General features: G+C 35.3%; 1 protein-coding gene and 1 pseudogene across 1 annotated transcript in view; both read left to right on the top strand.

Annotated features, from left to right (window-relative positions):
- Positions 1–14,982, top strand: part of LOC114049867 (regulator of G-protein signaling 7-like) — a 633,475-nt gene that overhangs the window by 72,928 nt on the left and 545,565 nt on the right. The gene's annotated exons all lie outside the window — the stretch shown is intronic.
- On the top strand, positions 3,107–4,061 carry LOC114049782 (annotated as a pseudogene).

Here is a 14,982-nt window from a genome sequence, read left to right as displayed (position 1 = left end):
TCAAGCCATTCATTTGATTCCTGTATGATAGTAGTTCATTTGTATAGGGCTTAACTTCCAACAGCCTTGTCAGTTACATGATACAGTATTTTAAAATCTGAATTTCCAAGATAAAGGAACTGAAGCTCATAGAGGCAAAATGAGTTAGGCACCAGCACACAGCTAAGTATCAAAGTCAGGATTTGAATGCCATATTTAGGTCTCTTTCCATTGTACCATGATGCCCCTTTAGGACTGGTTTCCATATCTCTATTCCATGAAAAAGGACTGTTCTTTTTACATTTTGGATGAAGATTCCCCTTTACATATGCAGCAAAATGGCCATAGGTTACAACCGTGAATTCCCTTGCTTGGGAAAACAGAGAAGTAGCCATCCCATATTTTTGTTTGTTTGACAAAGAACAGACAACACCAAATGCCTAACAAAATAATATACACAGTACCATCATGAGTTGGAGCCACCCAAAGACTTACAACTACAAATGCATATCCTCATAAAATCTAGCTTATAATAAATCTCAATTGGAAGATTTGGGATTAGTTCTCATGGACAACAGGTGATGCAGATTTGAGGACACTGTTGGCCATGCTATCTGCATTAATGACTGCATAAACCATTTAATTCAATTCTATAGGCCTACAGTGATCTCTCTATATTTTGTAAACTTCAGCAGCTCTATTTACATTAAGATATCTGATTAATCCCCAAAGAGTGAAAAAAGGTCTTAGGAAAAGAACTCTTGCTAATAAATTGTTTAGAACATGTGGCAGACCCCATTTCTTACTGAATTATTTACAATTTTTAAGCATATGTTAATATGGATAGAAATTACTTCATTTTTTTTTAAAGTGAGGGGATCATTTCTTGTCCTAAAATTGCAGAATAATCAGTTTATTGGATGTTCCTTCAAAGTTTGGATTCTAGATTTCATCTCAATAAAATGCAAGTCTGAGCCTTTAAAACTATTATCTTGAATAAGGAATAATCAGGATTAAAATAGTCTACCACTGTTAGACTCCAAAAAAAGCATTTAAGAAAAAATATTTAAAGCCATTTTTATATAATAATTGATTTTTCATTATCCTTTAATCCCACAGATAGGAACCACTTATAGACAAAACTGACAATCTCAATATGAATCCAAGACTATTAACGTCCTTTCCAAGCCTGTATCATCACACTTCTCCTAAAATCAGAGTGGACAGAAAGAATCTCATGACAGAAGTGATAGTCTTAATTTGTATCAAATAGAGTTTTATTATTGCTCACTCCTCCAACCCTACAATTTAAATTTAATTAGCTTTTAATTAAATTTAAATAGCTTTTAATTAAATTTGATATTCAATAATAAATTAATTAATAATAGATATAGTTAATATATAATATAATGTACACAACACTATATGCATATATACAATATATATACCAATATTTAATATTTAACAATAGAATATTGATATATATAAATATATTATATACTATTTAACAATAATAAATAAATAAATAGATTTAAACAGCTTAGTAAAATCTTTAGGTAAATTGGAAACAGATCTTTCTGCTATAGTAAGAGGGAAGGCAAATATTCTTCATGGTTTAGTGGATTGGGAAAGTCAGTGCTAATTAGCCAAGTGATGCTAGATAGGTGGCTTCACCTCTCTGCTTCTCATCTTCCCCTTCTGTAAAATAAGACTAGATAATCTCCAAGTTCCCCTCCTCTTGTTCTATCATCCTAAAGTTGGCTATATTGAAAATAGGTTTTGTTGGTCCCAAAATGGACTGGGTAAGACAATGGTGGTATTTCATGAAATCAGTCACCACTACTAGAAAAACAGCTCAGACATCATGCTGCCATCTTTACATACAAAGGACAATGTACATGTAGATGTTTCTTTTATATTGGTATTTCATAAGAACTTCTGTCGGTATCTAGGACTACTTTTCAGCATTCACAATTTTTCAGTTTTTACAGATAAAGAAAGAAATTGTTGCATTGGGCAAAGTCAAACAAGCATTTCTTGGACTTAAACCTCTTGGACATAAAGGTGCCATGGGAGATGGTAAAGATATAAAAGACTTGCTCTCTAGACATTGAGATTTAATGAGGAAGTTGTGACAGATGCTTCTGAAAGGACATTTACAGTAAGTGTCAACTAATATAGCCAGGAACATCTGTATTATTAAATGAAGATATGCTGAAATGAATAAAACAATTGGTTAATTTGCCTTTGGAGAATGTTCACATGTTCTTCTTTCTAGAAGATATGTGATGTAAGGAATGTTTTGAAGAGATAAAATGAATTGAACAAAATTTCACAGCATTCAAGGTCATTGAGTTTCTTCTAAAACATAGACATTTCCTTGTTTGTTATCCAAGTAATTTAATTTGCTAACAGAGATGCTGCCAAAGTAAAGAAGCTCAGGCAGAAGGACCTTTATTTAATACAGCTTCATAATACTCCAAGATTGCCAACCGAGCTGAGTCCAAGAACCTAAATGGCTGTGATGAACACAGCAGGAGGGAACTAACCTTTGTTTTTCAAGCATCAAATTAGGCTCCCTAGAGAATTCATTTCAAAAATTCACATTTTAACATTTAAAATCAGTGTATATCTAATTAGGAATGCCCATGTTGCCTTTAAATAATCAATAAAAAGCTACTTGAGATTCAATTCATCATCATCATTATTTTTCTTTTGGATTTTTATTTGGATTGCTCAGTTCTTTTTACTCTAATTTTTAATGCTTTATTAGTTCCTCAGAGTATTCAAGATGTAGTTCTAGATTACTTTTCATAGTTTTTTTTAAAAAAGTTCTCATAGTTGCCACAACCATTATCAAAAGTGATGTGTTTGTATTTAAGTGATTGACAAAATCAGATTTGAGAGGTGGAGAGAAAATGTATACTAATAAATATTGAATACTTAACATTTTTGAGAGATTTTTCCTCCAAGTGTCTTTTACTCATCTTCAAGCAAAATCTTCATAGCTGATATAGATTTCTGGGAGTCATTATCCCAACTCCCATTTGTATGGGCAAGTTGGATCCCTAGAAGGCAACTTAGCTACTCTTCAGGGTGCTAGGGATATCACTGAGAGATATTGGGGATGGGTGGTGAATGGTGGCGATTCTTTTAATGTTATCAGCTTATATTCACACCAGTGTGTTTTGCCTAATATCAATCCATAGTTATGGTTAGTATGTCTTTTATATCATTGATTGACCCAGACATCAGTGCCCCACTAGCATTTAGTCAATTAACATCAACGAGCTTTTACAAAAGGACATTTATTGTCTCCCACAATCAATCTCTCTCTCTCTCTCTCTCTCTCTCTGACACACACACACATACACATACATCACATATATACATACACACAGTCACATTCTCATTCCTGCTCTCCCCCTTGTCTAGTAGCATAGGTGAGAAAGATAAGCTTTGGCCTAAGAAAGCAAGAGGGAAAATATCTTCATATGCTTTCTTTGTGCAAACCTGCTGAGAGGAACATGAGAAGTAATCAGATGCTTCTGTGAACTAAGAATTTTCTAAAAAGTGCTCAGAAAGGTAGAAGACAATGTCTGCTAAAGAGAAAGGAAAATTTTGGGATGTGAAATGAACGATAAATTTCCTCCTGAAAGAGAAATGAAAACCTACATCCCACCTAAAGGAGAAACAAACAAACAAAAAAGTTTAAGGCTCTCAATGTACCAAAGAGGCCTCCTCTGGCCTTTTTCTTATTCTGTATCATACATAAATCAAAAGGGAGCATCCTGGTCTTTCTACTGGAGATGTGGCCAAAAAAATAATTGGGAGAAATGTGGAATAATACTGCTGCAGATGACAAGCAACCTTATGAAAAGAAGGCAATTAAACTGAAAGAAAAATATGAAAAAGATACCACTGCATACCAGACTAAAGACTGCATACCTAATGTGGGTAAAAAGGGAGAAACTGTCAAAGCTGAGAAGAGCAAGAAAAAGGAGGAGGAAGATGAGGAAAATAAAGATGAGGACGATGAAGACGATGATGAAACTGAAGACGAGGATGATGACTTTGAATAATTTGGTTCTAGAGCAGATTTTTTTTCTGTCTATACAGCATTTAACACACATACCCCACACAATTCATTCCTTTTAAAGAAAAAAAATAAGTGTAAGACAAAGATTTTTTTTAAAACTATACTGTCTTTTTAATTTTTTTTTGCATAATTAACAATGCCACTTACTATATCTTTACCTAGCTGTGTCCTTTAGTGGCATGTTCAATAGCCACTAACCTTGCCTGGTATAGTATGAGGGTTGTAAATTGGCATCAAAATTTCAAGCAGGTTCTTGTTGGTGCACGGCATGAATTAGTTATACATAAGGATATATAGTTCATCTTCACCTTCAGTTGCCTTTGATGCAGCATATGAAATAACTATTGTTCTATTAACTAAATACTACTCTAATTGCAAAAAAAGGTTGCAGCTGTTTTGTTGACATTCTGAATGCTTCTAAGTAAGTTCTTTTTTTAATTAAAAAAGGATATTTACTAAGAAGAAATAGAAAAAAACAGAAGTTACAAAACATTTCTACCTATAACAGGGGCATGGTCCCTCCTCTATTACTTTGGTCCCTGGGGAGAGGGGGTTCAAACTTAAAGCAGTAGCTACAAAGCATTTACCCTACCAAGTTCACTTCTGAATGTGGCATAGCCAATAGAGGAGATTCCCTCTTGCTCGAAGATCATGAGGTCTTGGCTGCTTCTGGGCTGTGTTAACCAATTTGTTTCTGAGGATCAGGCTGGCACATTCAGCTCCTGAAAAACACTGGTATGGATTATCAACTTTTTGAGCTCTCATATGACCCTCTACCAAAGGAATGAAGACCCAAATAGGAGGTGGCCTAGTCCCACACATGATTGCCTAGTAGGCGATGTGTTCACTGGCTCATAGTGTTGCTAGATAGGAGAGGGCCTGACTCCTTCCCTCAGCTGAAGGCTGCAGTTTGTCTTCTCCTTGGATTGCAGCCAGATCACATTGTTGGAACTCTTTGCAGTTACACTCAGTTCTAGCTCAGCAACCAATCAAAAAACCCCTCTTAGATGCACAGAGAATAGAATACAATCATGGGTGGTGGAAAACAAAGGTCTTCCATTCCCAGAGGAAGGCTTGTCAATAATCACAGGAGAGATTGCCTTAGGCAGAGCACACTAGGCACGCTCCTGAGGACTAGGCTTTTATTGAGCAGCTTCCCATTACTTCTGTCTAATTACATGCTAGAAGATTCTAGAGAGGGAATTCTCAGGTGTAAATTGCATTAGATAGTTACTGAGATTCATTTCAGTTCTGAGATTTGATTTTTTTTGTCCCCCTTAACTCTGACTCTCCTGTTTGTTTTCTCTCTCTTTCTAAATATGTGCATATGCATGCTGGCACGTAAAACTTACCATACATTTGTGGTGGTTATCTTTAGAAAAAGGTTTGAAAAATAATGCAGTGAATGTGATCTGTCTCCCTTAACAGCTGTTCACATATAGAGGTATAAATAAAAACCAATGTGAGGCCTTGCTTGAAGTCTCACAGAAATGATTGTGTAGTTGAATCCCATCCTCTCATTGAGTATTATTTTTACTTGCTGGCACCTTTCCCACATTTCTGTGGCCACCTGGAGGGGTCCACCCACATTTCAACAAAATATAGCACTGTGATATATAGCTGATGGCACCCACACAATCCTCATAGTTTATACAGCCAAGTCTTCAACTGCACAGCAATAGTATTAGGTTCGTTGGAGGGTTAAAAGAGAAAATGAAGAGGCCTTGGATTCTCCTAACCTCTCTCCAGCTTTTCTCAACAATTCAAAACTGATCTCATCTAGGTGGCACAGTGGGTAAAACGTTGAACCTGGAGTCGGTAAGATTTGAGTTCAAATCTGGCCTCAGATACTTCCAAGTTGTGTGATCCTGAGCTTAGTCACTATTATCTTTCTCAGTTTCCTCATCTATTAAATGGAGATGATGGTAGCATCTGCATTCCAAGACTGTTGTAGGATAAAATGAGATATTATTTGTAAAGTGCTTTTCAAATATTTTTTTCTATTTCTTCACATTATTTATTTATTTTTAGTTTTCAACATTCATTTTTATGAGATTTTGAGTTTTAAAATTTTCCCCTTCCCCAAGATGGCATGCAATATGATGTAGGTTATAAACTTACGATCATATTAAACATATTTCCATATTAGTCGTGTTGTGAAAGAAGAATCAGAGCAAAAGGGATAAACCATGAGAAAGAAAAACAAACAAAAAAAGAAAAAACAGTATGCTTTACTCTGCATTCAGACTCCATAGTTCTTTCTCTGGATGTGAATAACATTTACCATCATGAGTCTTTTGGAATTGTCTTGGATCATTATATTGCTGAGAAGAGCTAAGTCTACCAAAGTTGGTCATCATACAATGTTGCTGTTACTGTGTACAATGTTCTCCTGATTCGGCTCACTTCACTCACGATTTTCAAATCTTAAAGGACTATGTAAATGCTAGCTATCATCATCATCATTGTGGTTATCATTATCTTCTATGTCATAAAAATGGTATTTGGCTAGAAGACCAAGAGTAGAGGGAACAGTATCAATCTGGATAGTAGGAACTCTTGGTACTTTAGATCAACAATTAAAGAAACCAGCCTCTCCAAACTCTACCTATCACAAAAGATATAAGGAAACAATTAAAGTGTTAAAATGAGAAGGGTATGCTTGTTTGATAACAAAATGCTAACAAATTCTGAGGTTCACAGTACTGATTAACTTAACCACTTTTTGTATAGATGGATCCATTGCCATCAAATATTTTCTTCTCATTTTCTGATTGTTTTATTTGACTTGGGGGCAAACGTTTTCCTCTTCTGATTCTTGCAAAATTTGTTCAAGGGTTTTTCTAGAATCCTAGAGATATTAACAAAAGTCATTTAGTCAATAAGCATTTTTAAGGACCTACTATGTGCCAGGCCCTATACCAAACACTGGACATTTAAAGAAATTTTAAAGAAAAATTTTAAACCATCTGCTTTCAAGGAGTTCACTGCTAATAGGGGAGACAACTTGAAAATGACTATGTACAAATGAGATATGAATAAATAATACTGGATAAGTTGGAGCTAATCAGCAGAGAAAAAGAGTTAGCATTAAGGAGTGAGATGGGCAAGGGGAGAGGAGAAAGGCTTCTTGTAAAAGGTAGAACTTGATTTGATTTTCCCAGAAATCAACTCAATTTTTGCCATTTATCTTGAATCTCCAAGCCCCATTTTATGTAGTCCTGCTACTGGCCACCATGGAATATAGCAAGAGTGGCAAACAAGCTCAGGGAATCTTGGCAAATGTGTTTTTGTTTAAGCAAAATCTTGGAAGTTTCAAAACACATATCAATAAAGAAGAATATTTTGTATCTTAGAGTATTTAGAGATTTAGACCCAGAGATACATTCTCAGAGGATATATGCACTAAAGCAGAAATTGACAGGATATTGAAATTGACAGTGTAGCTTTCATAGCTATAATTCTAGGTGCTAGAAACGATGCAGGAAAAATGCTTTAGTACTTAAGGAATCAATTATTTCATCTGCATATGTAATCTCTGGATTGCTACAAATAATTACCCCTCTTTACCTTATTAGTCTTCCTAAGTGGTTTTGCTTTTCCCACCCTATGTAATCCCACAATGGTTAGCCTTCTGGTAATAGCCTTCTCTATAGATTTTCAAGTTAGTCCTCAAATGACAAATACACAGTCAACTTCTATGCTTATACTCAAAGCCTTTATAGCTTAGGAGGTCTGGCTAGTGTGTATAATCAGCCAGTCAGTCAATAGTCATTTATTAAGCCACTACTATGTGCTAGGTACTGTGCTAAGCACTGGGGATTCAAAGAAAGGCAAAAGATAGCCTGTGTTCTCAAGGAACTCACGGTCTAATGGGGAGACAATATACAAACAACTGTGCAGAAATAAAATATATACAGGATAAATTGGATATAATCTAATGGGGGAGATGATATGCAAATGACTATGTAGAAATAAGCCATATATAGACTAAATTGGACATAATCAACAGAGTGAAGGCACTACAATTAAGGGGAAATGGGAAAGGCTTCTTGTAACTAGGTAGCTCAGTGGATAGAGTTCTGGACCTAGAGTCAGGAAGACTCATTTTCCTGAGTTCCAATCTGGCTTCAGATATTTACTGGCTGTGTGACTTTGGGCAACCTGTTTGCCTGTTTCGTCATCTGTAAAATGAGCTGGAGAAGGAGATGGCAAACCACTCCAGTATCTTTGCCAAGAAAACCCTAAATGGGGCCATGAACAGTTGGACAGATCTGAAAAATGATTGAACAACAACAACAACAAATCTTGTAGAAGGTGGGATTTTAGCTAGTACTTGAAGGAAGCCAGAGATGAGCACAGGCTTCAAGAACCCAGAATCATCTCCATGCCATGACTGGAATCTCTAAGGGTCTTTTGCATAACAAAAATATCTGGATCTCTCTTGGTGAGGATAGTAATAAGATATACCATACCATGCTAGAAAAGCAAAGCAATTTGGGGTGGGGAAAGATGGAGGGGGGAGAGAGAGAGAGAGAGAAAGAGAGAGAGAGAGAGAGAGAGGGAAGGAGAGGGAATGAACTAATAAGTGTGATGCAGAGGATGTAAATCTGTATGATTCTGAAATTCATAGGGAAAGAGTCATGATTCTGAGTTTCTTAGCTATATGTGGGAAATGTAGGGGTCCTGAATAGAAAATTCATGAAATTCTATGAATGTAGTAAAAGCACCACAGGCAAGCAAATATTTAAAATGTAATAACCATCCTGGAGTTATTGTTAGTAAGAAATTATTTGGGAACTTCTCAGAGACACATTAGACTGGTCAATTTTAGTCATTATTCTTATGAATTTTTTGTTGCAATTTGATGATTTCGTTTATGATTTTAATAATCAAAGAAAGATGGAAAAATAGGGACCAGAAAATAGCAAATAGCCAACAAATATTATTAAATAATCACCGCTTTAAGCATGGATGTAGTTCTTTGCAGATAATAACATATAGATGATAGGCTATGAAGTAGTCCTACCTTATGCCCCCTCTCTCTAGACATTTGTACAGGACCAGGAAGAGAGTACAGAATATAGCATTGACAGGAAAAGACTGCATTTGCCAGAATGATATAAGCCAAAGGCATGAATCAAAAAAGGGGCCATTGGGAAGAGAGTAAAGAAAGATATGAGTGAGAATGACAACCATATGTGGATCAGGAGCTGGACTGGGACTGTAGACGTGATTAGGATGGAGAAGAAGCTTCTACTTAAACAACAAGTGACTGAGGATGGCTTCCATATGTGAATATCTGGTAATTTGAACAGAGATACAGACTCCAACTTCACCAAAATTTCTAACTCCCTACCCTGATTACAAAGAGACTCTGTCTTGGCTTCCTCCATTAGAGTTCTGAGGATTTTGAGTAAATTAAGACCCAAACTACTCTGGAAGGAAAGGTAATGGGATTGTATTTCCTAGGAACATGGTATGTGATTATTTTCTATTGCTTTGCTATTCACTTCTATCATGGATTAATGTTGTTTTTTTATGTCTCAATGCCTCTAGGATCCTTGACTTGCTAGTGGTTAAGTCAACTTAATATATTGGCAATGAGCTAACTAGAAAAGTTTTCCATCACTCCTAAATTTGCATGGGTTTAAAAGAGCCAAAGAAAGTACTAATAATGAGAACCTCACCACCATGATAGGAATCCAATCAGGCTAACAGAGATGTGAGTCTGGCACAGGAATTATGTAATAGACATAGGATAATTGAAGATTATAAAGGCAAATTTAAAGTAATCTAAAGAAAAGCCAAAGGTCAATTCTTGTCTTTCTCTAGCTTTCCGCAGCTTGTATCTACTATATTGAAGTGTGTCATTAATTATGGTTCAAGAAATAGCCCCTTTACTGACATTTTTGGACAAAGGTTAATTAAAATTATTAGTGACTTATCAAACCTATCTCAATCAAAATTCTGAACTGATATGACTTTTGTAACCCCTGGATAAAGTAAACTTGGATGGATTCTTCTAAGTCACAGAAAATGCCTAGAAATTGTTCTGTTATAAAACTGGCTTCAGTTTCTTCATCTCCAAAATGGGGCAATTGGACCAGATGATGTCTACCATCCCTTCAAGTTATGGATCTATGATCCTAGGATTTTATGACCTTGCTTAAAAACTAGCTTAGTAAATTAATTACCAGGTAAATGAGATATAAAATTTGGGGAAATAGGAAGTTGGAAGGAGATTGACACTTTAAATAAAACACATAGTAATATTCCATAAAGATGACAGCAATTAGCATTCAATGGATAATTAAAGAAAATCTGTCCTAGAAATGCAAAAAAGAAGAAAAGGAAGCAAAGGAGAACATTGTTACATCTTCAAAGGCTTTTAGAGAAAGTCTAAAAGGAATTGAAGAAAAAAATCAGAATACAATATTACATAAAGGACATGAGAAGTTAATGGAAGGTCTTAACAAACATACTGAGACAAAATGACAAATAGGAGGTAGAACAGACCTGTCATGAAATGAGAAAGCCCAAGAAATTAATAAGTACATGAGAACTGGACCTATTTTTTTAAATAAGAGGGAGAAAAAAGAAGAGGAGAAATTTGACCAATTTGTAAGCCAGGATGATACTGGTAAAACTAGCTCTTGAAATCAGGTAAGGCAGTGCTTGTGAAAATTTGAATGCGTAGACTCCCCCTTATGAAATGCTTCCCAGGGATATTGCTAACAGATTTAATGAACCACTTTCAATTCTTTTGAACATCATGGGGACCTGGCATAGTGCCAAGAATATGGGGAAAAGCTGCTAAAATTTTTTTAATAAGCAAATTGCAGTCCTAAAAATCTGGTGTTAATGCTTTGGACAATTATGGAATAAATATTAAAAAGGAGAAGGATGATGGCAGGATTGAAAGCTGGTTCTAGGGTTATCAAATCCCAAAGGTGGAAAAGAATTCTATAATATAGCCTAAGCAAATATTATCTCTGACCTTAGACAGCACTCTGAGGAACTCAAAACACGCCATTTATGTCATCCCCCTTTATTCCTACAGCATCCTTTGTTGGAAATGAAGTAGCAGAAATTATCTCCATTTTGTCAATGAAAGGTTAAATGTTATTAAATCAGTATCTGAGAATATAGGTATGCTGATTTCAAGTCTCTTGGCCGTGGTGTTCTAGAAATTAGTGTTGGCATTCACTATACACACATATGTGTATCTGTGTGTGTGTATCCCTACATTGTATATGGTTGTTGTTTATTTGGTTAGCCATTATGAAGTTAATCCATACAATTATAGAATCATGAAATGAGCTCAGAGGTCATCTCACCCAATCCCCTTATGAGAAAACTGAGACCAAGATGTGAAGGGACTTGCCAAAAGTTACAACTTGCCATGAACTTACAATAGAAAAGTTTCCTTGGAAAACACAACTTAGTAAAATGATTAAAATTTCAACTTTTTCCTATCAAAATAAAAATAACCTTAAAGCAAGGGATGTATTTGTTTGAGAATTGATTTTCCCACCATTTACAGAAATTATTTTTAAATTATTCAAACATTTTGCCATGTTAACAAAAATGAATGTTACAAATAAAAGTTTTATTTTCTCAGAAGGTTGCAAAGGAGTTGGGTACTAATCAGTAACATTATATTATTTTCCAAGAACAAGTCAGTTTTTGTAAGCTCTAAAACATCTATAGCATATTTTGAATACCTTAAAATTACATTTAAAAAACTCTTAACCATAAGATCTTAGAGTTAGAAGAGATCTTATAGAAAATCTAGTTCAAACCTCTATGGCATGATTTTCCTGACTGTTGAAACGAAAAGGAAGTGTGTGTGTATGTATGTGTGTGTGCAAATTTTGAGAATGACCTGTGTATTGAACTGAATTATTTTAATTTTTTTCTGTAACGGAAGTTGTGCCCACCTGTTTTGTTTTTCACATGGTCTGAGTGGGTGGGAAGAGATTAGTAGGAATGCAGGAATAAAACCTAGCATGCTTCCTAATTGGCTGAAAGTTTATTGAACTCAGTTTTAAAAAATTGAGTGGGCAAATAACAAAACTGAAGGTTCTCTGATACAGAAGAAAACATTCTTGTCTGATGTTCATAGCACATCTTAGCGGATAATCTAGATACATGGTTCTTGACCTGGCAACCATAGATCCTAGGATAGATTTGGAGATTTGTGAATTTGGATAGCCCTCCAAAAATCACAATTTTATTTCCAAAACATTGATTTCCATTATAATCCTATGAATTTTATTTTATGCATTTAAAATCATTCTTCTAAGAGGTCTGTAGGTTTTACCATACTGTCAGGTAGGTCCATGATACAAAAAAAGTTAAGAACCCCTATCCTGCATTGAAAGAGTATCATGATTTGCCAAACTAGGCAGAAAAAATTGTATCTACCCAAAATAGTTTAGAAATTTAGGTGCCAACTAATTGGGCACTGTAGTTGCCCACCTTTTTGTGCCATGATAATAATGAATTTCTATGCAGTATTTGGTTTTCTTATATAAATAAATCCTTGGAAATGCAATATTGTGTTCTAGAGTGTGTGGAGATGGGGAATAAAGGCAAAGTGTGAAGAAATGCCAGAATTTGGCATCTATAAACAGTGGTAGCAGTAGAAAGAGGAGGAAAAGGAATTAAGGATAAAGTAAAATGAATCTCTAAACTGATTGAGCCAAGCAAACTCGGGGACCAATGATGGTCAGGACACATGGTGCCTTGCATTAGAGTTCAATGATTATTAAATATATATATATATATATATATTAAAAGTAGTGAAAATGGAAAACCATGGAAGAATATCAACTTAGCATTTGGCAGCAAGAAGAATGCCCATCCTTCCCTCTGAGTCTATGAGGGATGAGAAGTAGGAAGAATAATCTGCAGTGGAGATGATGTGAAGCCATCATGATTTAGAGATGATCCAAATTTCTGACTTCTTTGCATTTACTCTTTTGTTTATTACCTGCATGATCTCAAGAAGCCACTTTACCCATCCAAGGCCTCATTTTCCTCATGGGTAAATGAGAAAAAAAAACACACGAGGGCTCCAAGGCCCTCATTGATGAGGATTTTGTTCTGGTACTGACCCGTTTTCTTAACAATGTATGAAATCAGGTTTTCTTCTTGAAAAGGTTTGAATTTGTTATCAAAGTTGCCCTGCTGACACCCCACTAAGAATGATTTATTCAGGGCTATACCTTGGAATTGTCCTTTAAAGAAGGGCTAGAGAGCTGGGACAAAAAGATTATTGAAAAGCTCCCAAGATCAAATCCAGTCTCTATAAACCCAGGGCTTTGCTTTGGGGCCACAGCTTACATGTAAAATGAGAAGGTTGGACTAGATGACCTCTAAATTCCCTTTCAGCTCTAAATCCTATGATCCTCAGCTAGAATGATTCCAGTGATGCAGTATTGATGATTTCATAAGGCAGGTATCACATTCCATTTACAGACAGCTCTAAATCTTAGGTAGTTCTTTCTTAAATCAAAATCAGTTTCCCTGTAACTTAATTCCCACCCATTAGACCTACTTCTGTAATTATGAGCTACATAAAATGTCTGATCCCATTCCACATGCTAGCAATTATAAACATTTAAAGGTAGTAAAGATGTTTGTCTTCAGTCTTCCCTTTTCCAAGTTAAATATCCTTTGTTCTTTCAATTGCTCCTTATCTAACATGATTTCTGAATACCTTCACAGTTTTGATTAATTTCCTTTGCACCCCTTTTGTTTTGGCTTGTCAATGTTGTGCTTAAAGAGTGGTACCTCAGACTGATTAGTGCAGAAAAAAATAAGACATTTATTTCTGTATTTTTAAATCACATCTAATTTAAAATTACCTTTTTTTTAAGCAGCCATTTCACCCCATTGATATATGTCGAGTTTACAGTCAACTTGTATGTTCTTCCATGACAAGACAAGTCCATTAGTATTTAAGTGCCTACTATGTTCTAGGCACTATGTTAAGATCCATTAAGTTTTAATGCCATTTGCCAATTTTTTCAACACTTACTTTTTCTCTGATATGGCATCATGTTATAGAAGCAAGAACACTGGGTTAGAAAATGGGAGATACAGGTTCTAGACCTTACTCTCACATTATATTTTTCTACAACCTTTGTGAAGTCACTTAACTTCCCTGAGGCTCAACTTCCTCATTAATCTACAGATTTACCTAGGGAATCTAGGGACTGATCTAGGTGATTGTAAGTCTCTTCCAGCTATAATAAGCAGGCAAGCATAAACTATTTACTAAGTACTACTATATGGCAGGCACTGGTAATACAAAGGAACAAAAAGACAGTCCTCATTCTTAAGAAACTTTCATTTTAATGAGGAAAGACAAAATACAAAAGGGAGCTAAAAAATAGAAGGATAAAAAGGAAGAGAACATATCTGTTGGAGTCCAGAAAGTCAAAAGCACAGCAGGGTGGGAAATGAAGATTGGCTAGTATGGGCTTCTCCTCAGCACTGAGGCACCATTATATCTTTTACAAATGAATTACTGTTAAGCCAGTTATACTTAATTATATACTTACATTTTGTTAATTTTTTTTAAAGCTAAGCACATGAGTTTGAATTTCATCCCATTATATTATAACTTTTGGTCTGTCCTTCTAGACTACCAAATCTCTTGGAATCTTCATTCTTCTATCCAATATACTACTTTTGTGCTATTTGAAAGTTACATATGTATGCCTCCTGCATCTTCAATAGATTCAGTTTGACAAATATTTATTAAGTACCTACTCTTTGTAAGGCATTGTGTGCTAAGCACTGCATAGGCAAAAACATACAGATGTTGCTCTCCAGAAATTTATAATCTAATAGATTAGAGAGTATTCTGAGCTGAACCTGATTCAGGGTCA

Source organism: Vombatus ursinus, unplaced genomic scaffold, assembly GCF_900497805.2.
Source record: "Vombatus ursinus unplaced genomic scaffold, bare-nosed wombat genome assembly UNPS02014798.1, whole genome shotgun sequence".
Lineage (NCBI taxonomy): Eukaryota > Metazoa > Chordata > Mammalia > Diprotodontia > Vombatidae > Vombatus > Vombatus ursinus.
Note: the sequence above shows the minus strand (reverse complement) of the source record. Positions and strands in the feature narration are given on the sequence as shown.